The following is a 23173-nucleotide window of genomic DNA, read 5'->3' as shown; positions in this document are numbered from 1 at the left end:
ATGGTGCCGCAATCCCATTTTCTCAGTGTTTTGTTGTGTTCAAATCAGTTTTTTTTTTGTTCCAAAATCCTTTTCGCCCGCCCATGTGGTTCAAATGCCACGTTTTGTTCATGCTGATTTTCCTACTATGGATGCGGCACTCTTCGACTTGGATGGTGGGGGGAAAGTGTTTAGAAACTTGAAGATGTCGTCGTCATCAGGTGTAGACGTCACCAACAAAATTTTTTCAAAAAATACACAGATGTACTCGGCTGTGATACTATGCAATCTATTTCATTATTGCTATTTTCGGGCTTATTACCTAACGACTGGAAGATTGGTAAAGTTGTGCCATTATTTGAATTTGGTGATCCTCTACCCCACACCCCCTCCCCCTTAATTACCGGCCGATATCATTAACGAGTGTTTCTTGTAATAATTTCGAGCATATTATATATTCTAACTTGTTTAAATTTCTGGAAGAAAAGTCATTTTTTTCCCCTAAGAAACATAGATTTGGTAAACAAATTTCTTGTGAGACGCAACTTATCTGTTTCGTACATGATATTGCCACTGCTGTTGATAACGGACATTGTATTGATTGTATTTTTATTGATTTTTTTTATTGCTTTTAACTTAGTTATTCCCCAATTAGCATGCATGAAGTTAGCAAATTATAAGTTGAGCTTTGAAACTGGTTTATCTTTTAGAGCTCAGTTTGTAACTGCCAATCCATTTGATTCACCACGCTGTCTAGTAACATCAGAGGTACCACAGATTTCCGTGCTGGGTCCTTTGCTTTTCTTGATTTATGTTAACGACTTGCCTCCAGTAATTACTTCAAGCATTAGGTTGTTCGCAGATGATTGCGTTATTTATAGATCACTGCAGATTATGACACTTCCATGCTTCAGATTGACCTCCATAATATTTATACGTGGTGTAACACATTGAAAATAAGTTTAAATACTAACAAATGCAAAATGATTAGATTTTCACGTAAGGCTGATACCTGCCATATTTGCGACTACTACGTCCATGGCTCTAAACTAGAACTTGTTGCTTCAAATATTTAGGTATTCATATCACCAAGAACCTTTCTTCGCAACTTCATGTATATTTTATAGTCAATAATGCGAACCGCATGCTTGGCTACTTGCCACGTTATTTTTCTGTGGCGCCTTCACACCTTAAACTACTGTTATATAAAACTTTAATTCGGCCTAAACTTGTGTACGCGTGTTCGGTGTGGGATCCCCATCATGATTCTCTCATTAACTTGTTCGAAATGGTACGAAATCATAGTGCAGGCTTCATACGTTTGAACTCTACCCGGACATATACTGTTTCCGCTATGAAACGAACTTTAAACCATCCCAACCTAGTCCTACGCAGAAAAATTGCCCGTTTGCAGCATTTTGTACAATTTATTATTCAAACAGACACCTGAAAAGTGAACTTCGTTCTGCGTCGTCCCTCTCCTTTCCCGCTCACTTCTCATGCTATTCCTCTCCCGTTTCATTTCTCCCAAGATAACAGGTTAGATGTTTACTCAAGTCAATTAAAATGTACCGCGTTTTACTGCTCCCAGTCGGGTGCCTAGATGTCAGCTCTGCCATACGGGGGAGAAGACGCGCATGAATCGACACACCCTACTACAACGCTTATAAAACCATGTTGCTGTATTTCACGAGCCCTACCAGCGGAACGTGAAAACTATCTAATATGACCATTCGTTACTGTTGCCGTTTAATTTCTTCAATTCAACCAAGTGGTAGTGTAGTGGGGGCAACAGCAGACAAGGGTTTTCTACAGTTGATGCAGTATTTTATTATTGCCGCAAAAACAAAGAATTCGTAATTTTTTTAAGAAAGAAACACTGCAAATATCATTTATGTATTGATTTTCTGCCTTATGTTTCTGTAATGTCTTGTTTTTGTTCAACAATTTTGACAAGTATGAAGGCTCACACTGGTCATAGACGTTTAGATTTTGCTGTGAGTATATAGTACTGTTGTGCAGGTTTTGTTTCTCTTAGGCCGGGTGGCTGAATTGAGTCACAGACACACAGATAGACACACCGACAGATAAAGTAACATTTCTGCGTTTGAGTAGATTAAAAAAAGACTATCATCGTTAGAAATTGTCAAGGAAAGAAAGACGCGCACCTCCTGAAGAGCCTATGCCCAAATAAAGGAAGATGAAACGCTGTAGGTAATGAGACTAGAGAATTGTCCTTCATTCCCACTATCAGGTGTGGGCCCACTGCTTCCTCGCAATCCCAGCCAATCAGCCCGACCTGGATTTAAATTCTTTTTTTGCGTCACCTCACCCCGGGCGTCTAGACTTGCACAAAGGACTCGGGAAGAAAGGAATTGCTCCAATCCCTGCATGCTAGGCGCCAGAGAGGAAGTGCTCAATCGCGGGGCGTAGTACCCGGTGGAAAGACACGCATTGCGAGGCAGTCAAATTGATGGCTTCTTTTACAGCCAAGGATTTGTCAGGCCGTTCTATCTCCGGTCCCAGAGGTGAAGTTAGAAGTGGAGAAATGGGAATCGTTTGTCAAAAGTCGCCAGAACTGGTAGATGTACTGTAGCTTCCATACATCTCTACTGCAACGCATGCTCTGCGCGCTCTATCTGTGCCTGCAGAGCTTGTCTATTTGGCGCGTTTTTGGCACTCCTGATTTAAAGCAGTGCTTGGGACTCTGCCTAGACAGCCTTTTTGTAGTTTCAACGTTTTTTGGGCTCAAAACTTGTCATATTGACTTTAAAAAACTTAGTATTTTACAATTGTTTTGTCATGGCAGGCCGTTTTATACATACGTCTATGGTACACAAAACTAGTTTTCTTGGTAATATACCTAAATGATCTAGGGTTAGCGGCTGGCGACCGATTAAGAAATCGGGTCATCCAGAAATCATGGCATTGGGCAAGATTTGAAAACCGAACATTCACTTAGTTGGGCGATTACAATCATCATTTATTATTACAACTACACCTCAAACAAGTTAAATAAATTTGCAAACTATTTCTACTCGCTTACTCCAAATGATGTAGCAGGGCTTCATACTTACGTAAAAGCAAGCAAAGGGACCGCTGTCACACTACTGTTACGAAACAAGCTTAACTAAGTGCCGCAGCAGAGAACGAGAAAACACATCACATGACTTTTGAAAGACAATATTCGGCGGTAACCTAGGCCATTGTATTGTAACTATATATAAATGGGTATTAGAAATTCAGTTTTGCGGAATATTCCAGCAATCTTACTTAACTTATTCCGGCGAAACATAGCTCGGCTTTAGTATTACAGCAAAGTATTTATGACTCCGGTTCTTCGCGTTCCTTTTCAACCGGGTAGATTCAACTAAACGCAGAACCTACTCTCACCCAAAATTTCCTGTGAGACAAGTTGCTTTCGAGTGTGTTCAAGATTTTACATGATATTGTAAAAGATTTCAAGTCAATGAGGATGCCAAAGTGCCATGCCGTGTGCCAAAGAACATGGTCATGCAATATTGTTTGTGAACAAAGGCATCTTGCCACAAGTTGATCAGTGGACAGGTGTTGGAAGTATGGTGCGACTGTGTTGAACGGGTCTTCGAGTGTGTCCCCTGTTGTGTTAACCGCAGGAAGGCTGTGTGTTTGTTGTCCATTAAGTTTGCGTATTCTTGTCCATACCTTGCGTGTGTCTGTGTATGAGTTTATTGATGTTATTATTGAGCTCCAACTATCTCGTTTTGCCTCACAGCGCGCACGTTATCCGAATGCCTTTGCTCTTTTGGACAATTAAATTTTAGCCGACGTAGGCTACCGACGACCCACGCCTTGTGGCCCTCTCGCGCCCGCTGACAGTCCTGATTTCACCACGGCCGCTTTTGGTTGCGCGGTGCACCAGAGGCGTAGGGAAGGGACTTCTCGGCGGCGTCGATGATGTGCGCCATGCGTAGTTGGGTAGCTTCTTCCACGTGTAGGTTGTTTATCGATGTGTCGTGTAGTTTAGATGTCTCAGTGAGTGTACTCCAGTTTGCTCTTGCTTCATTGAACTTGGCATGGGAAGATGAACTGCTTGGGCCTTTACCATATATAGGTTAGTGAAGTGCGAAAGCAGTCACTACCATATGGGACCGTGCTCACACCCGAATCAAGACAAGGAAAGAGAACTACGGAACAATTAGACCAGTCAAGATATGACTATGTGTGGCGTCCTATGTTATGATGTGTAGGCTGTTTTCCGTTCAAAAGGCATGCTCCCGATGATGTTAGGAATTTCTCTATCAGGCGACATCGGGCCTCCGTGCCCGGAGAGGCCCAAAGAGAGTTATGGGCATTAAGGTCGCCTGTTAAGATGTACGGTTCGGGCCGCTGGTTGACCAGCGCCTCGAAGCCGGAGCTCGAAAGGACAGAATCTGGTGGAATGTAAATAGAGCATACCGTTATCAACCTATAAATATTATTATGCGAATTTCTCCAGCTTCAACTACAGTGTTCAAGGTAATAGGGTGGCATGCTGAGCATTTCTGGGCGATTGTGGCCACACGATCCGAAGAGTGTGTGCAGTCATCCCTGCCCCTTTTGAATACCATACAACTATTCAGAAATTTGTTTGCGTGGAGTTTAAACGGATTTCTTGGACACACGTTACACATTACCCATTACGCTGGTTGCCTCGCAGCAGAAGCAAGACTGCCCATTTGCATGAGCGAAGCATGATCTACCCTATAGATAATTACACAAGGATGTGAGGGATGGGTATAGGCTAAGTTTAAATTAGCTTTTAAATATATCGTGGCATACGACATCAAAGAGGGAGTGGCCCTCTCCCATGCGGCGATTTCTAAGCTTGAAATATAAAATTGCCAAGATTGGTGGTGTTCAATCTAATGCGATAAAGTCCTGCTGCTGAGGTAATATTGTTAAGTAGCGTGAGCTACAGTGGCCGAGTTTGATCAGTTTTGCGTGGTTCTGGAGAGCCGTGCTACGCATGCGCGAGCAGCAGTGACGTCACAAGGCGCACAGAACGTTGCTCGTTGCTTGGCGTCTCTCACACACCCCACGCGCTCAGCGTCTTCGCCGACCTCCGTTCCGCACGTGGTGGCACGGTCCACTTGATGATCTTGCGAGTGGTGGCCGGGTGTGGAACTAATGGCTCGTGCATCGCAGCAACACCGGCGTGCGCCTGTGGAACCAGCTTAGCTTCGAGATGGATTGGTGACGCTGCACCGAAGCCGCTTGCTAAATATACATGTCCCATCTTGCGTATACCGTGTGATGACATTGAAGCAGCAGTAAGCATGAAAATCAAGCTAATCCTAGACAACGAGGAAAGCTAGCACTAACCAGTTGGACCTTAGCTCACGCTACGTATATCCTGGAATAGCCTAGCTAAGCCACAGCTATTTCTTTTAACAGAATGTGAGTAGTACAGCAGCCAACCGATTTTTAAAAATTGGAGAATAACAAAAAATGGCCAGCATAAAAGAGCAGCCCGGAAAATCCGCTAGTAGCGAAAACGAACTTTATTATATTTTAAATAGGACTGAAAAAAGTCGAGAATGGTTTCTTGCCCTAAATTCTCCATTTGTGCGAGGACCTCTGCTAGCCTTTGTGAAAGCATCACGTTTTCTTCGTAAACATCGGACAACAGCGCTAATTTGTTGGCAATGTCGTGAGGTAAGGGTTGCGCGTTGTCGAGAGTGTCTTCGTAGGAGTCAGATACTCTGCTGTTGCGAAATCTCTTGGAGTAGGATATCATCGTCCGTTAGCTGAGTGCACAGTAATATGCTGCTGTTCACTGCTGCAAACTCACGGAATGTATGGGCAGCGGGGAAATAATGGTTACAAAAACTGGCCGCGTAGGACCCATTTCCGCTTTCGAGGTTACACCCGCTGCAGGTTATATGTATATGCAAAATTATGGCCTCCAAGGTCAAAGTGTCTTACCCCGTGAGGATTTCAGCTTTTCCCATTACAATCTGAAGGTAGCCGGGTGACTTGGGATTCAAAATAGCGTTCTCCTGGAGTAGCACCATGGCTCAGCGGCAGCGCACTGAGCAACTGACCGAGATTACCGTCTAATTTACTGCAGTTACATCGTCGGGTGCTCGATCGTCCAAGCTTGCTTCTCGAGTTGCTGCTTCATCACCGGATGCCCTGATTGCTGCCGCGGTCTACCTTGCTCGTGGCGCCTTCGGGGACTGCGCAGCTCTACCCACGACTGCGTTTCCGGCGACATCACCACTGGGCAGCACCGGCATCGTCAAGCAACGCTATAAAGAACCGTCACTGTCGACGGGGTGCCATTGGCAGCGGCGGCAGCGCAGTGAGCAACTGACCGAGATTACCATCTAACTTACTGCAGGTTGGTTTTCACGCCATTTGCGATTCTTTTGTTTCGCATTTGCTGTCGCTGCTGCCAATGTTCCCATTTTGAGCCTGTCTAAGTGTCTTCTAACTGCGTCCAAAATGCCAACGAACGCTGAACTAGCAAAGAGAGTAGAAGAACTCGAGGAGAAGCTGAAAACTGAGACTTTGGTGGAATCGGTGTTCGCAAGGATTTTGTCAAAACTGCATGATTCTGGTTTCGATGCGGTGCAAATGAAGAAAGAAGTAGATGACCTTGTTGCTAGCAAAAAATTCACGGAAAAACTTGTTGAGGAACTAAGGCAAGACAACGCTGCCCTCACATCAACATTATTTTCTAGACAATTTATCTTCTAACTCAAACAACTATCTAGCTGCACTAAATAGCTTGGGGTATGAATGATTTAATGAGTCTTTCAGCTACACCAACCAGCAATAGCAATGGGTCCCTCATTGATCACGCATTTTTAAATCTACTCGCGGCACCAGACGCTGGAGTGCTAGAAATTAATATTATTGATCACTATCCCATATTTGTGCATTTCGATTACGTTGCAAAACGTAATTCACCCTCCTGTATTCGGCATACAATGGACAAACAGAAATTTATCGATGCTGTTGCTAACACTAAGTGGTCTGAAGTTTATCTTAAAGCCGACGCACAAGAAGCTTTCACCCTCTTTTCATCTTTGCTCCTATCACTAGTTCAATCCTGTTCACATAAACAAAAATTCAAAAAAAATAGCATTACCAGCAAATCCATGGCTGACGAGCTGATTACTAAGAGACATGCGCTAACGTGACAACCTCTGCAAAAAAACTAAAAGGCAACCGTTTAACACGAATTTGTTTGATCGTACAAAAAAGTGCAACCTAATAAACACGCATCTAAAAAAAGCTAAAAGAAAGTATTATGAGCAAAAAATAACTGAGGCCGGAAATAGTACGAGAAAAAAATGGGAAATCATTCATTCCTTTTTGAATAGAAACCCATATTCGGATAAAATAACTACAGTTGTTCATAATGATGTCACTTACAGTAACCCAACTGACATCGCTGATTAGTTTGCAAGGTTCTTCTTTAACACCGAGTCCACCCTACCTCCATTAAATGAAGTGGTCTTAGATCACCTACCCCATTCGTTCTTTCTGTTTCCCATGACTCCAGATGAAGTAATCAGCGTAATCGGTATCCTAAATATGACAAGTGCTGGCCTTGAGGGCATTCTATCCTCCCATATAAAAATGATAGCTCTCTTTATATCAAATGCATTCTCTTCAATTGTGTATTTAATGTTTAAAACTGGCGTTTTTCCTCATGAACTGAAGCAGGGTAAAATAATCCCCGTACATAAAAAAGGAGATAATTCGTCACTGAATAACTATAGCGCCCCATTTGCATCTTACCCTTTTTGAGAAAAGTAATTGAAAAACTGATCTCTACACGTCTCACAAATTACCTGACTATCTCCGAGTCAATTTGGCTTCCGTTCCGGCTACTCCAGTGACCTTGCCCTAATTTCACTTAATGACCAATTAAAAAAGGCTATCGACAGCGGTATATATGCGGCCAGCGTTTTTATCGACATAACTAAAGCTTTCTATACGATCAATCATCACATTCTTTTTGATAAACTTGAAGCACTTGGTATAACTGGCCCACCATTACTATTATTTCGTAGCTATCTCCGTAACCGTACACAGAAGGTGGTGATTTCTAATGCGTATTCCTCAACCAAATTAACTAACATTGGCGGACCTCCGGGCTCCATTGTGGGGCCCCTTTTGTTTTTACTCTATATTAATGATTTGCCGAATTGCATCTCTTCATCCAGTTGTATATTATACACAGCCGACACCACAATTTTTAACTACGATGCCAGCGTTACGTCCTTAACTGAAAAAAAAATTCTGACCTGCCACAACTGGCTCGATGGTGCAGTAATAACATGTTACAAATTAACGCGTCTAAAACAAAATTCGTCGTCTTCTCTTCACCGCAAAAAACCATTACTTTCTATCCCTCCCGTTAAAATTGCTCGCAATGACATCCCTGTAAGTGACTGCTGTAGATTCCTAGGCGTTGAACTCGACAGTAAATTGGAATAAGACCGACACATTGCATATATTACGAAAAAAATGACGTATGGCGTTAGAATACTGATTAAATCTCGCCTTTATTTCAATCCCTCAATACTAATGTCACTGTATTTTCCTTTTCTTTGTTCATTCACACATTTCTTACTGTATTACTTCATCGAGTAACACATACAACCACTCATCTTACTTCAGTTCCGACAATTCAAAACCAAGCGATAACAATAGCCACGTCAAGCCCTTTTCACCCTAACGCTACGTCATTACTTCACGAAAACAATATATTAACTGTACCCGAACTAGTTAAATATAACCTTGCTATTTATATGTATAGACTTACAAACAATCAAATTCCGCAATTAGATGCGATTTTTTCAAATAGGAATGTCACAAGGTTTGCCCTAAACAATAACTTTCCCTTGCCAAAAGTTCGGACTAATTACGGCAAGCAAACCGTTTATTTTTCTGGGGTTTCTTGTTGGAATAGTTTAACTTCTGACATTAAAGCATCTCGTTCCCTGAATATAATTAAGTCGAAGTTAAAATTTCTAATCATATCATGTCAACTAACTACCATGCTTTTCTGTTTATTGTTTTTTGTTCATTGTGAGTGGCGTTCTGTAATCGCTTGTTTATGTAACAAGCGTGTTATTCTTATTTTTCAATTGTTTCTGTAAGATTACAAGCGTATATTCTTACTTTGTCTCAATTGTAATTTACAGTAGTTCTGTCTCTCTGCTACATACACCACAATATTTTTACTGCTAACTTGTACAACAGCTCCCCTTACAGTCTCTGACTATGGGACCTCTTTCTGTATATCTTGCAAATGTTAGTTGACTTTTGCACAATAAAATTTTTCTTATTTCTGATATCGGATTTCTTTCGCGGAACATTTTGTCCGGAAAGTCCATCTTTTGGCTTTATTTTTAATAAAATTTCCGTAGTTCATAAACATTACGACTACGGGACAACTGACGGTCCCTCAGGAAAGTAAGGAATATCCATCAAGTCCGAATTTTTGGAGTCCGAAAAAATGGTCGGCAACTGTATATGGATTAAGGTCTCAACGAATTTAGACGCCGCACAGAAAAGAGAAATCGGGCGCTAGTTTGTACGGTCTAGTATGGACCCTGACTTAAATATAGGAATAATCCGGGCAGTCTTCCAACGATTGGAGAACTTGGCGGTCTTAAGGGGAGCTGGAAATATGCTATGATGGAAGTATGAACAATGCCATTTTTTTTCGGTTGTTTTTGCAGTGCTGCTGTTTTCTCAAATGCTGTATTACCAGTGTAACATGTCATCCCACGTGTTTTTAAAGACGATAGTCTTTCTGAGGCTACTTAAACACAGAAATTGTGGTCTGTCCGTCTGTCTATCTGTGACTCTCGATTCAGCCACCCGGCCAAAGTAAAATTGATACTGCGCAATAGTCTTATATACTCACAGCCAAATGCAAACGTGTAAGCCCGCTTCATATGTTCATACTTGTAAACTTTGTTGAACAAGAACAAGCCATTACGCAAATATAAGACAGGGAATTAGTACAGAAGGGACATTTACACTGTTCCTTTATTAAAATTCATGGATGCTCGGTTTTTCGATAGAAAATGATATTCTATATCATTCTACATCTATTGCAGAAAACTTTTGCCTGCTGTTGCCCGCGCCACCTCCTGGCGGCATATGAAAAATCACGCGGCAACAGCAACCTAATGTTCCACTTGCAAGGTTCCACGTTCTGCTTGGAACGCGCGTGGAGCACGGCAACGCGGTTCTATAAACGTTGAAGTCGGCCGCCTCGATTCACGCGCGTCTCGGACGTACTGCAGCGCTGGCATCGAGGAACCAGGCCTGTAGCAGTGGAAAGCGCTAAATTCAAATAGGCTTGAGCAAACCTTTAGTGTCTTTACCTTGGGATGAGCGCGACGGAACAGGAAAAGCATGAGAGGTGAGCGGGAAGCAAAGGGGGCCATTTCCTTGGCAAATGTCTACAAAGACTATCGTCTTTTGATGACAGTTGCAACGAAAGAAGAAGATACGCGGCCAATTTTTTGTCTAAGTGTTCTTTTTTGTACCGCAGTTATGTTCACTTACATTTTCTATTTTTTTCTGTATCCCACTCCCCTCCACAACGCGTAAGCGCTTCAGGGTATGTAAATAAATAAATAAATAAATAAATAAATAAATAAATAAATAAATAAATAAATATACACATGAAAACAGGAACAATGAGATCCCCAAACGCCTTCAGTACTGTAGAAGGAATGCCGCCAGACCGAACAAAGATGACGGCTTTATTATTATTAGAGCCTTTGAAATGAGGTTTTCAGCAACCCTCATTTCTGAGAATTTATAAAAAACTGGAGGTATATGAGGTGGGCAGGCTGCACTCTTCCTGTCGTATACTCAAGGGAATTATTGCACGAACACATTAAGAACGTCGGGTATGCACTCACCCCTGTCGTCGAGCTGCTTAATGTTTCCTGGAATTTTTTTTTTTTTTTTTTTTTTGGGGGGGGGGTTGCGTGTGGACGTGACGCAAGAAAGTTTTAGAACTGCGTATCTCGTCAGCTTCAAGTGCGGCTATGTACCTTGACCTATCGAGTTTAGGCAAATATTTACCAGGTCGCGGGTTCGATTCCCGGCTGCGGCGGCCGCTTTTCTGATGGAGGCGAAAAGCAAAAACGCCCGTGTGTACGAGATTTCGGCGCACGTTAAAGATCCCCAGGGGGTCGAAATTAATCCGGAGCCCTCCACTACGGCGCGCCTCATCGCCTGCGTTGCGTTGGCGCGTTAAACCCCTACAATCAATCAATCAAATATTTACAAGGGGACCAGAGTGGACGAAACTCATTCTGCCACCACTCTTTATACGAGTTTTCTTTGCTTGTTTGTGAGCAAGTTTTCGTTCCAATATAGTTCGGCTGAAAATTAACCTACCGTGGAGAACCTCAGTGAATAAATTCGTCTGTTTGTTAGCGTCGTTGAAAGTGGATACTGGGTCCAATTCGTCTAACTGAGGTAGTGAGATAAACCAATTTATTCTTCACGAGCATTGCTTCTTGGTGTGCTGGTGGAAGGAATGTGGCGGGCCCGGCATACCTTAGATAAAGACATAAGAAGGAGAAGGTAAATCTTGGCAGATTTTAGACGGCCAATGCAACTGGATGAAATCTGAACGTGTTCTAACCTAGCAGTAGACAAGTCCAAAACGTTTTCACGTGAGTTCTTAATGAAGTTACTCAGTTTCAATGAAGTGAAGAAAACGAGCCTAGTAAGATGTCACACTACTGTGATATTGGATGGGACGACCGATTAACCTAGTGAGTTTCCCATACAATGCTGGGCATAAATAAGTCTGCAGCGATAAGAAAGTCGTGATCACTGTGGCAGGTCACAAGAGTTTCAATGAAATTTAGTGTCTTTATGAAGTCAGCAGCGAGTATTTCGGGTGGTATATTGTATGTGCATATTACGAGGCGTTCAACGCGAGAACGAAGCATCTCTAAGCAGATAAACTCACTTTCCAATGCGGCGTCCAGGTGCCGTATAGAATTAACGGAATCATCTATAGGAACCCGTACGCCACCACACCGTTAATTGCGACGCTAAAGGTCACGGTCACGCTGGACAGCTTGGTAATTTTTCGAAAAAAAGGAGTTAGAGCTAATGTTTGGGCACAACGAGGCTTGTGTAAGAACGGTGACCGGAAAGCAAGAAAAAACAACACTAGAAAAACATTCAGCTAATTAAGCTCACAAATGATTTTGTAAGAAAAAAAGTCGAAGAATAAGAGAAATAATACTTACTGCTTCGGTATACACAGTATATATGGGGGTCTGCCGAAGTCGCTAGTGCATGAGGGGGGGTTCGCGGCAGTGGAAAATACTGGTACTTAACTGTCACATTTAAAATGAAATATTTACATACAAGAAACTCTACACTCAAAAGGGGCAAATATTCTGCGGCAAATAATTGAGAAGGAGAGAAAAAGAAGAAAAAAAAACCATCGGTAACATTGAGATAAGCAAAATTTCATCCAACTATTTTTAATTTTTTCTTCGAATACTCACAGAAAACGTTTTTTGGCGAATAATTCCGGAACATTGCGACACAGTAGTCCAGAACATGTTCACCAAACCTGGCATAGATAGCAGCAACAGAAAAAGAACGCGAGGGCGGAGGTGTCGCACAGGAGTGTAGAGTTGACGGAATCGTCTTTACCAAATATATACCCAAGTACAACAGTTTGTTTGAACAATAGGGTAAAATCTGGCATGCGCTGAACATGAAAGCCATCGCTATTATCACTATCTGGACCACCGGGCAAAACATGTTTAGTTGCCGAGTGTAAACCACCGTCAACATCACTTTCCCAGAAATCAGAGCCAAATAAAATCAACAAATTCTGTACCGAAATGTGAATTAGAGTACAGCAAAAGTTACTTGTTTGCGTACTGTTAACAGTCAAATTACTTATTCCCGTACATTAAACAGGCAGATTTCCTCAACTGAGCGCGTATGAAAGCTAGACGAGTGTTCCAAAACATGTTATATGCGAAAATATATCCAAGTATTCGATGACGTCCACAGGTAAAGTGCACGAGCACTTACTGTTCGAACATTCAGTGCCATGCAAAACATCGACGTGACATTCCATATTGGATCAATGGTATAGGCGAGAATCGGGATCATGAAGTCAGAAAGAGTTCGTGGAAGAAAACCGTGGCATTACAAAAAAATATACCTGCATGCAACGGCGAACGAATGGCAGATCTGAGCCGACACAGTCACTAAGGCGTTTGCTAAAGCGCTCTTAGAGCATGCGTACTCATTCATGGCTACCTAACTGAACATTTACGTGAGATACACTACCTCCCCATGCTCGGTCTTGCCATCTGTTAAGAAGTGCAAAACTAAAATCAAAGTGTCGCGTTCGTATTTTTTATTCGAAAAGATGCGAGAAGGAGATATAAAGCTGGGTTTTGATGCCCAAACGAGAAAGGTTTCGAAACAGGCTGTCGTTTTAATGTATTTATATATAGTGAAGGGCGGTAGGGAATGTTTTCTCCTATTTTAGGTTACTTTATAGGTTATGCCACCAAAACCTAGCTAGATGAATGAAAGTATTCTAACAAAGAAATTCTTTGCTGTGAGCGAGTTTATGTTTCGGATAAAATACCTTAACGCTTCACCATTCTGAAGGAAAGTTCAAGAATTCAGGCTGTCGCTGCAGAACCGAAGTTCAGCTCTAACGAAGGAAGCAGAGTTTACGATACTGGAAGCGAGCGACAGTCTTACACGAATTATCACGGAGTGTGCAATACAAGTCGGCGGTAAGATCGCTAGACAGGATACTGGTAGACTTTCCTAGGAATCGAAAGATTTAATCAGGGAAGAGCAAAGCATGACAATATCCACACCAGCTGACAGAATAGAACTAGAGGAGGTTTCGAAGTTAATCAATAAGCGTAAGAAAGCTCGCGTACGGAAGTAGAATTTAGATTGGAGTGAGCATGCTGCAACTTACAGAGGCGGCCTGAAAGGAGTGAAGAGGCGTCTCGGCATGGGGAAGAATCAGATGTATGGACATAAACACAACCAAGGCAATACCATCAATAATAAGGATAAAATAGTTGCAGTTCCATACAGACCTGTATAGTAGCCGCTACACCCAGCATAATACCGAATGACAAAGTAGTTCAGAGGAGGTAGACATCCAACCAGTAAAGACAGAAGAAGTAAGGAAGGTTTTTAAAGAATTTCTGGGGGCAAAAGCACATGGAAAGGATCAGATAACAGCAGACCTCTTGATGGATGGCGGGCAAATTGTACTAGAAAACTGGCGCACCTGTATACGCGATGCCTAATGACCGCGAGTATACCGGAATCTTGGAAGAATGCGAACAACATCCTAATTTATAAGAAAGGAGCAGTAAGGACTTGAAATATTACAGGCTGATCAGCTTACTGTCAGTAGTTCACAACGTGCCAAGGTAATCACTAATACAGTTGAACCTCGAGTTAAAGATGTCACCCGGACCCGCGAAATATTTCCTTATATCGGGAACTTCGTAAAATACACCGAAGGACAAATTTTGTTCGCAAGAACGACAAATTTATTCCCAAGTGAAAAAGCTGGCGATTTTCGTCGGCGCGCTTCGGGAAAAGCGGGAGCACACACTTCTTGCCAGTGAAATGAAAGCGTCCTCGGCACCCTTGTGTGCCCCAGCAAGCCACGTCATAAGGTCGACGGGGTCCATCACCTGGCTTGGTGTGGGCACGGGAGCTTCGACAATGTCCGGATCGATTACATCTTCAGACGCCTTTTGTGCGCCAGAAACAAGTTTCAGTATCTCCTCGTCGTCGAGAACTTCTGTTGGGTCTGTGTCCGCATCTGCGTCGGCATCACAAGTCGTCGAAATTCTATCTGCGGCCACCTCGCCACGCCGACGAAGCTCTTGCCAACTGGGCGATGCCTTTTCCAGCTCGTGTTGCGGGCATGTTGAGCCCAACGCAGCCTCTGAAGTAGAAGTGTGGAAGCTTCTTTGGAAGTGTGGAGGCCGTGTGCTACCGCCCCTACGCTGACAGCACACGGCCTGGCATTCCAGACGCCATAAACTTCGCTAAAACGTTTTTTCATATTTTTTCCGGAATGCTTCGTTAAATCGGGTGTGGTGGCGAAGTTTGATTCATTATTTCGAGTTCGTGAAAGCATTAGGCAAATGAGAAACTGCGGGGGGAATTTGAATTTGTTCGTTAAGTCGGGAAATTCATAAAATAGGGTTTCGTAAAATCGGGTTTCACTGTATAAATTTGGCCACCTTAGATTTCAGGCACCCTAATGAACAAGCAGGGTTTCCTAAAGGCTATTAACAATAGACCATATTCAGACGAAAAATCAGGTGATAGATAAAGGCGGGGAGTATACCTAACCCTACATATAGCCTTCATAGATTATGAGAGATCGTTTGACTCGGTCGAAGGCTCAGCAGTCATGCAAGCTTTGCAGTATCAGGGTGTAGACGGGCATTACGTAAGTATACTAGACGATATCATGAGTGCACACAAAGAGTAGTTGTCCAAAAGAAGAGCAGTAAGGAAGTGCGCCAGACAGTGGGACACAGTCTGTCGAATGTTATTCACAGTATGTTTACAAGAGGCATTCAAAACGTTGGGTTGGGAACAGGTGAGTTTAAGGGATAATGGAGAATGCCGTAGTAACGTCAGATTTGCTGATGACGTTGCCTTGCTAAGTAACTCGGCGGACGAATTTTAAAGCATTATTACCGCACTCCAAGAAATTGGTGCAAGTGGGCTTCCCGACAACGCCACAGAACGACCATTTAGCGTGCTCAAATGTGCGAATTTGGTGAATAACCAGGCCCAGCATGCGAATAAAGTACAAACTAGGATCTGCGCTGATACAACTGCGCAAGGCTTGCGTGTGCGCCGTTCTCCCAGCGCAGATCCTAGTTTTTACGTTAATCGCATGCTGGGCCTCGTCATTCACCAAATTCGCACAATTAAGCACGTTGAATGGTCGTTCTGGGGTGTTGCAGTGAAGCCCACCAGCGCCTATTTCTTAGAGTGCTAGAAAAGCAGGGTAGGAACGTACAGCGGAACATTAATATGCAGAAAACTAAATGAATGCTTAATAACCTCGAGAAAGCACAGCGGTTTGATACAGATGACGTGGCAGTGCAAGTGGTAAGCGAATATATCTACTTAGGCCAAGTTGTGACCCCCGATCCCAACCATGAGGCAGAGATAATTATTAGGATAAGAATGGGGTGTAGCGCATTCGGCAGGCATTCTCAAAAAATAAATGCAGCCTACCACTGTCCCTGAAGAGCAAGGTGCATAACAGCTGCATCTTACAGGCAATAACCTACGGGACGAAACTTGGAGGCTCACTAAAAGGGTTCAACTTAAATTGGGGACTACTCAGCGAGCGATGAAACGGAGGCACGCCGCCGCCACCAGTGGGGTTGCAATGCGCTTTCTTGCGCAGTCCCTACTCGTATGAATCTTTAAGCCAACGCCGGTGCCCATCGCCGGCCAAAACTTCTCCCTGAACACACACCTGCGCGAGCCTTCCCTTCTTCGAGTTTCACCACCGGACGCCACAGCCAAAGCCCCAGCAAACCCGCCGCACCCAACGCCAATCCCGGGCCCCGTGTGGCAGCATCGAACAACAAGGAGCGACGGAAGACTACTTAAAGGGCTATTGAAGAGCTTTTCAAAAAAAAATTGTTGTGGGCATTACATTATGGTTTTCTTGACGCTGAATTCGAAAAACATCTTTATTTTATGTGTAAATACACCCAAAGCATCTTTTTTTGTCAAAACAAATGACCCCTGCCCGCGGGCAGGTGGGAGCCCTGGCTGCCTTTCGCGATTGGCTGGCGGCAGGTGACGTCATATTCGGAAGTGCCGGCGCTGCGGTGACCGCTCGGCCTGAAGATCTCATTCTGTTCCCGTTCAGATACGGGCCAGAAGGTCCTCTGGTGAATGGAGGGCTCACACACTCTTTCCTTAGATTAGGAGAGCCTGATAGAAGTAAACACGCAACAGGTTCGCTCGCGGCGAGCTTTAGAAAGGGGTTCTCCCCCGACGACTCATGGCCGACTTGTTTCTCGGGTGCAGGGAAGTTGCGCAGATATTGGTTCGCCGCTTTCACTTCCAGCGGTAGTCACAATTCCTGGCACAATTTTTCGACCCACCATCATCCCCATCCTCGAATGTGGAACTTTGTTTTTACATTTCGACAGGCGGCAACAATCTCTGTGCAGCGGCCTGCAATGCGCACAGGCAGTGCGGCCGCCGCCGGTCGCTGCGTCGCGCAGAGGTGCTGGTGCCGGGTCGCTGCTCGGCCAGTCAGCGGAACGTGGCACTGCTGCACATACGTATGTTTTAGAATAGGGGAGCCGAAGGTTGGTCGCCTCTCAAAAGGTAGAGGAACCCAAGTGCAGCATGCTGGTCCCCGACGAGCTTTAGAACGCCTTTCCCAACAGCTCCAGCCGGCTCATGTTGCACGGAGTCGCCGCTGATGTTGGGAATTTAGGCATAGCACCAAGGGATATTTTTGGTCGCTGCTATCTCTACAATTGCGAACGACTATCCTTAACACAGTTTTTCACCACACTATCATCCCCTTTCTCGCATGTGGAACCTTATTCCTACGTTGGTAGTCATTCTAGCAATCGGTGCTGTGCTCATTCTTGCGCGCAGGTAACGCCATCCATCGGCCTCTCGCCGCACCTCGTGCTCGGGCAGGTTGGTTTGCGGCCGTCGACGAGCCTCCGCGACCAGTCGGCGCTTCGCATCGCGATACCAATTCGATCACCTCTTTCGAAATCACCTTGGATGACAATCCCTACCACAATTTTTCACCACACTATCATCCTCTCTTGCACGTTTACCTTGCTTTTCGCGACAGCCTTGATTGTGGACGGCAGCGAAGAGCGGTCGCTGCCGCAGCATGTGTGGTGCGAGCCGTTTCGTGCGCCGTACGGGCATGCACGCCGGTCGTGCATGCCCGTACGGTGCACGAACGGCGAGTGTGCGGAGCGCTTCCGCGCGCAGAAAACGCCTCATGCTTTCAGCTTGCTTTATTTATTTTTAAAATCTTGCTATTCAGCTAAGCTGTCGTCACAGCCAACAATGTTGATCGGGAAAACGAGCAAGAAGTTCGGGAAGCCCAGAGAGCTGTGGTCCCAAAAATTTTCTAATTCTTTTATAATTATGGATCAGGAACTTGGGGTGCCTCCGTATTTGTTTGAGCCCGTCACTTCGCGTATGAAGCACAGAGCACCCGACGACACGACCGGCCCCGCGACTACCCGTGAAGGCAATGTAGTAGCCACGGGCGCTCGGGTAGAAAATCTGTGGTATAGGAGTCGCTTTAGGGAATCACAGTAGCATTACGGTTAATAATCGACGCGGAAGCAACTCTAGACAATGATGATTAATAAAGTGCAGATTACACCGCCTGCTTAATTCGGAACTTCGCCCAGAAAACTCGGACACAGCGAAGCGGCGGCGCACGTCGCTGGCCGTCTTCCGAATATGAAGCTACTTCCGGTCGCTGCCTCTCAGTTTCTCGCTCTTCCGGCGATGCGGCAGGGAGTAGTGGGCAAGGCGTAGGGTCAACTTTAACGCCGAATACAGCTGTCCGCAAGCTAAAAATGACGAAAAAGACTTTACAGGCATAAACTGACCAATTTAATAATTGTAAAAAGCAGAGTTTTCCCCGGTTTAAAAAGCACTTCAGTAGCCCTTTAAGGAGCGCCCGTCCCGGAGCCAATCGGGCCACGCCGGCGCCAACAGTGTGGTTACAATGCGCTTTCTTGTGCAGGTCCGTTACCTGCCCAGAGCAGCTTGTTTTCGTTCAAGTGGCCACTTTCTGTTTGCGGTGTCCTGTCCCCCTGGTTTTCTGTATAGCTGGCGCGTAGTTCTGTGCTCGTCTTTGTGTTCCTTCTGTTCAAACATTCACGTTGTATGCCTCTTGCTTCTGCGGTCAGGCGACGTAGAAGTAAACCCCGGAACCGAAGGTGATGACTCACCTTCAACTATCATATCTCTGGCACAAGCCTTCTCAACCATGAAGTCGCGCAAACCGCAATACCAGCCGAAATCAAGGCGATTCGAACCACCCAAAGCAACCTTGAGGGAATAATGAACCGTCTGCCCTCGCGTATCGACGCGTTTGAAAAAAGCGATGACGCGTATCAGTCGTATGTCGATGGTTCCGTTCCAAGCTCCAGTTCCGGCTTGAACAAACTAACCTCGCAAATCAAAACGCTTGCTGTGAAGTGCGAAGACGCGGAAAACCGCCTCCGCCGTTCAAACCTAGTTTTCTTTGCAATTGCAGACAAGACAGGTGAAACATGGGCCGAATCGGAATCACATATAACGTCCCTCTGTTCCCGAAGGCTGGGCGTGAACATAGAAAGTTCGGGCATAGAACGCGCGCATCGCCTCGGTTGCTTTTCACCAGGTAAAATTCGTCCGATTATGGTGAAGTGCACCTACTTTGAAGATAAATCTCATGTTCTCTCCTCCTCACCTAAGCTGAAAGGCTCACCTATCTCGATTCGCGAGGACTACTCAGCTGGATTTCAGATGGCACGGAAAAAACTTTACTTGTATGGCCAACAATGTAACGCCTTGTTCAAAAATAGTTTTGATAAATTACTCCTCGATGATAAGACGTTCACCTACCATGCCGAAACAGATTCTATAGCCGAAGTGAAATCGTAGCAATTGCCACGCACTATCCGACATGCGCCCTCCCGGCCATCCTTCTCAGCCTTATCGAGAATACCCAAGTTCACAAACTTACGACAGTATGGCTGTTCTGTTGGCACATGTTCGCAACTATCTCACGGAAAAAGAAGCCATCCAGTCTCTCTTAGAGGAAAGTGACTCCGTTATTGCCATACTAACCGAGTCACGGCTGACTCCCGACATACAGAACCAAGAGCTGTTCCAAAGTAATTCGGCGTACACAATTCACAGGCTCGACAGGGTGGGGCGGAGAGGAGGAAGCGTGGCCATCCTTATCAAAAAGAACATCCTACCACATCTGTTGCTCTCCACGTGCAATCAGGAAATTGTGTGTGCAGTTGTTCCACTCCCTGCCAGCAAAAACATAATCATAGCCTGCTATCGCGCTCCAGATAATGACAACTCATTTACTTGCGAACTACAGTCATCGAGTCTTGAGAACATCTCGCGTTTCATGGGCCAATCTGATAGTAACCAGCGGTTTCAACTTTCCCGATATCCACTGGAACAACGTAACTGCGCACTTCCGACTTCTAAAGATTTTCTTGACGTGATTCTTACATTCATCCTTAGCCAAACAGTCAACACCCCAACCCGAGGCAACAATATCCTACATCTTGTATTTGTTTCCCATCCCGAAATAACCAAGCCCTCAACATGCCTACCAGGTCTGAGTGACCACTGGGTAGTGTCATTTAATCTCTGCATTCCAATTCCAACTTCCCAACCATCCCTCAAATACATACGCGACTACAACAAAGCTGACTATACCGCAATCAACTCCGAGCTCGAATCCTTCCTCCAGCTCTTCCAGCTGGATGCCTCTCTAAAGACAGTGGACGAAAACTGGATGCTCTTCAAGAATGAGCTCCTATCGTTGGTCGACGCACACGTGCCCCTTGTCAAAAAACGTGGTGACGCTAACAACCCGTGTTTTACCAACTCGCTCAGGAAACCGTTAAAGAAAAAAAAACGCCTGTTTCGAGCAGCCAAACAATCGCAAGTACCTTCAAAATGGGAAAAATATCTAGTGCCACCGCGAATACAGTAATCAGTTAAACCAAGCCAAGAAGAGGTTTTACCACCATGACCTACAAAAAATTCTCGAAACCAACCCCCCAAAATTCTGGAAAATTATACAACCAAAAAGCAACTCTACCGTTTACATTTCCCTCTCCTACCCAGATGGCTCGCATGTTCCACTTGAGCAGCACGCCGCCGTCATGAACCAGTATTTTTCTTCCGTTTTTACTCGCGAACACGGCCTCAACAGTTCCGCCCATTCCGGCCATAATTTCTCTCAAATGCCTCCCATCCCCGTTACTACCGAAGGCATAATGAAGTTAATCGATAGTTTAAAGATGTCAAGTGCTCCAGGATGCCATAACATAACTAGCAAGATAATCAAAGCCACCAAAATAACATCTAGCAAGATTATGCACATAATCTTTGCCCAATCTACAGCTACCAGTGCACTTCCGACTGACTGGACACTTAACAGAATAGTTCTGGTTTAAAAATAAGGCAACCACTCCGATCCTTGCAACTTCCGCCCTATTTGGCTAACATGCATCGCGTGTAAATAACTAGCACACATATTAAATTCCCAAATTGCGCTTCACCTCGACAGCAACAAATTCTTCTTTCCCAAATAGGACGGATTCCGGCCCGAGCTTTCATGTTAAACCCAACTTTTTGAGTTCACTACTGACCTTCACCTTAACCTTGACTCTTGAGTTCAAACTGATGTCATTTACCTGGACTTTTCTAAAGCTCTCGATCGCGTTCCCCATCAGCACCTTGACTCCTTAGTGCTATCATGGATTCGATCTTTTACTACTGACCACTCCCAGTTTACTATAATTGGATCCCACCACTCAGCTTTAACCAAAGTTATCTCCGGAGTTCCTCAGGGCTCGGTACTAGCTCCCCTACTTTTCCTAATTTCCATAAACGATTTGCCTAACATAATTTAATCGTCCCTTCAGCTCTTCGGGGACGACCGCGTTTTGTACGGTCGGATAGAATGCAACCGCGATGCAGAACTACTTCAACATGGCCTTAACAAAATATAAAGGCGGTGCTCAAAAAATTTAATGAAGGTAAACATTGATAAGTGTGAACTTATGCAAATAACACGAAAACGTTCGAGTGTAACCAATGCATATACGTTAAGCTCTTTCACCCTCTCTTCAACAGAATCATACCGTTATCTGGGAGCTCTCATCACAAAAAACTTATCATGGTCCGAACGCATCGAAAAAATTGCTGCTGATGCATCCAAATCCCTTGCCTTCATCGGAAGATCTCTTGCTTCGTGTCCTTGATCTACCAGGCAACTCGCCTACGAAACGTTCATCAGAAGCAAACTATATGCCTCGTCCATCTGGAACCCCCACAAAGCGTACTTAACTCCCTCGAAACTGTGCAGAACCGCTCCGCTCGCTTTATCGCTTCCAAATATAGCCCTCACAATAGCATCAGCGACATGAAAGCATCTCTTGAAATCCCCACACTGATAATCCGCCGCAAGGTCACTCGACTTTGTCTCTTCCATTCAGTTTTCTTTAATTCCCCAGACCTCTACACCAGACTCCTGATCCTTGCAACCCGTTCGTCGCAGCGCCTTTTTAACTCCCACCGCCTTCAGCGCTTACATGGCAACACTACTTCCTTCAACAAATCTTACCAGCTGCAATTGAGGCTTGGGATGCCCTACCCGATGCTGTTGTAAATGAGCACGATTCACAAAAATTCCGGCAGCAATTAACCAATTTTTTTCGCACTAATCACACTTATTCTCTTTTCTTCTTTGTGCAATCGCTTATAGAACCAACACTGTGTACCTAATTCAATGCAATGCTTATCTTTCCCTTTGTATGTTTATATGTCAATACTGCCTAAAATGTAAAAATGTACCTTTTGTGCTTCTAAATTTCAATCATGTGTGTTTTATAACCATGTTTTAAAAACTTCCTTGCTGATCCTGCCCCCCCCCCTTATGTAATACCCCGAAAAGGGCCTCTCAGGGAAAAATAAATGTTGTTGTTGTTGTTGTTGATGATGATGATGATGATGATGATATGTGTAATGTTGAGGGAAAGAAGAGAGTGGAGTGCGTTAGGAAACAAACGCGTGTTAAAGACATATTAGTACATAATAGGGAGAGGAATTGGGCTTGGGCAGGGCATGTAATGTGAAGGCAAGATTACCGTTGGTTATTAAACGTGAGAGTGGATCTTTAGAGAAGGAAAGTGTGGCAGCAGACAGCAGAAAGTTAGGTTCGCAAATTAGATCAAGAAGTTTGCGGGGATAAATTGGTCGCAGCTAGCACAGGACTGGTATAATAGATCTATGAGAGGCGCCATTGCCCTGCAGTGGGCGTAGACAGGGTGAGGATGTTGACTTTAACGCTAATTCACACAGTGAGTAT

Source organism: Haemaphysalis longicornis, unplaced genomic scaffold (genome assembly GCF_048455015.1).
Source record: "Haemaphysalis longicornis isolate Haplotype H1 unplaced genomic scaffold, Haemaphysalis longicornis Haplotype H1 scaffold_6, whole genome shotgun sequence".
In the NCBI taxonomy this organism is placed as follows: domain Eukaryota; kingdom Metazoa; phylum Arthropoda; class Arachnida; order Ixodida; family Ixodidae; genus Haemaphysalis; species Haemaphysalis longicornis.
Note: the sequence above shows the minus strand (reverse complement) of the source record.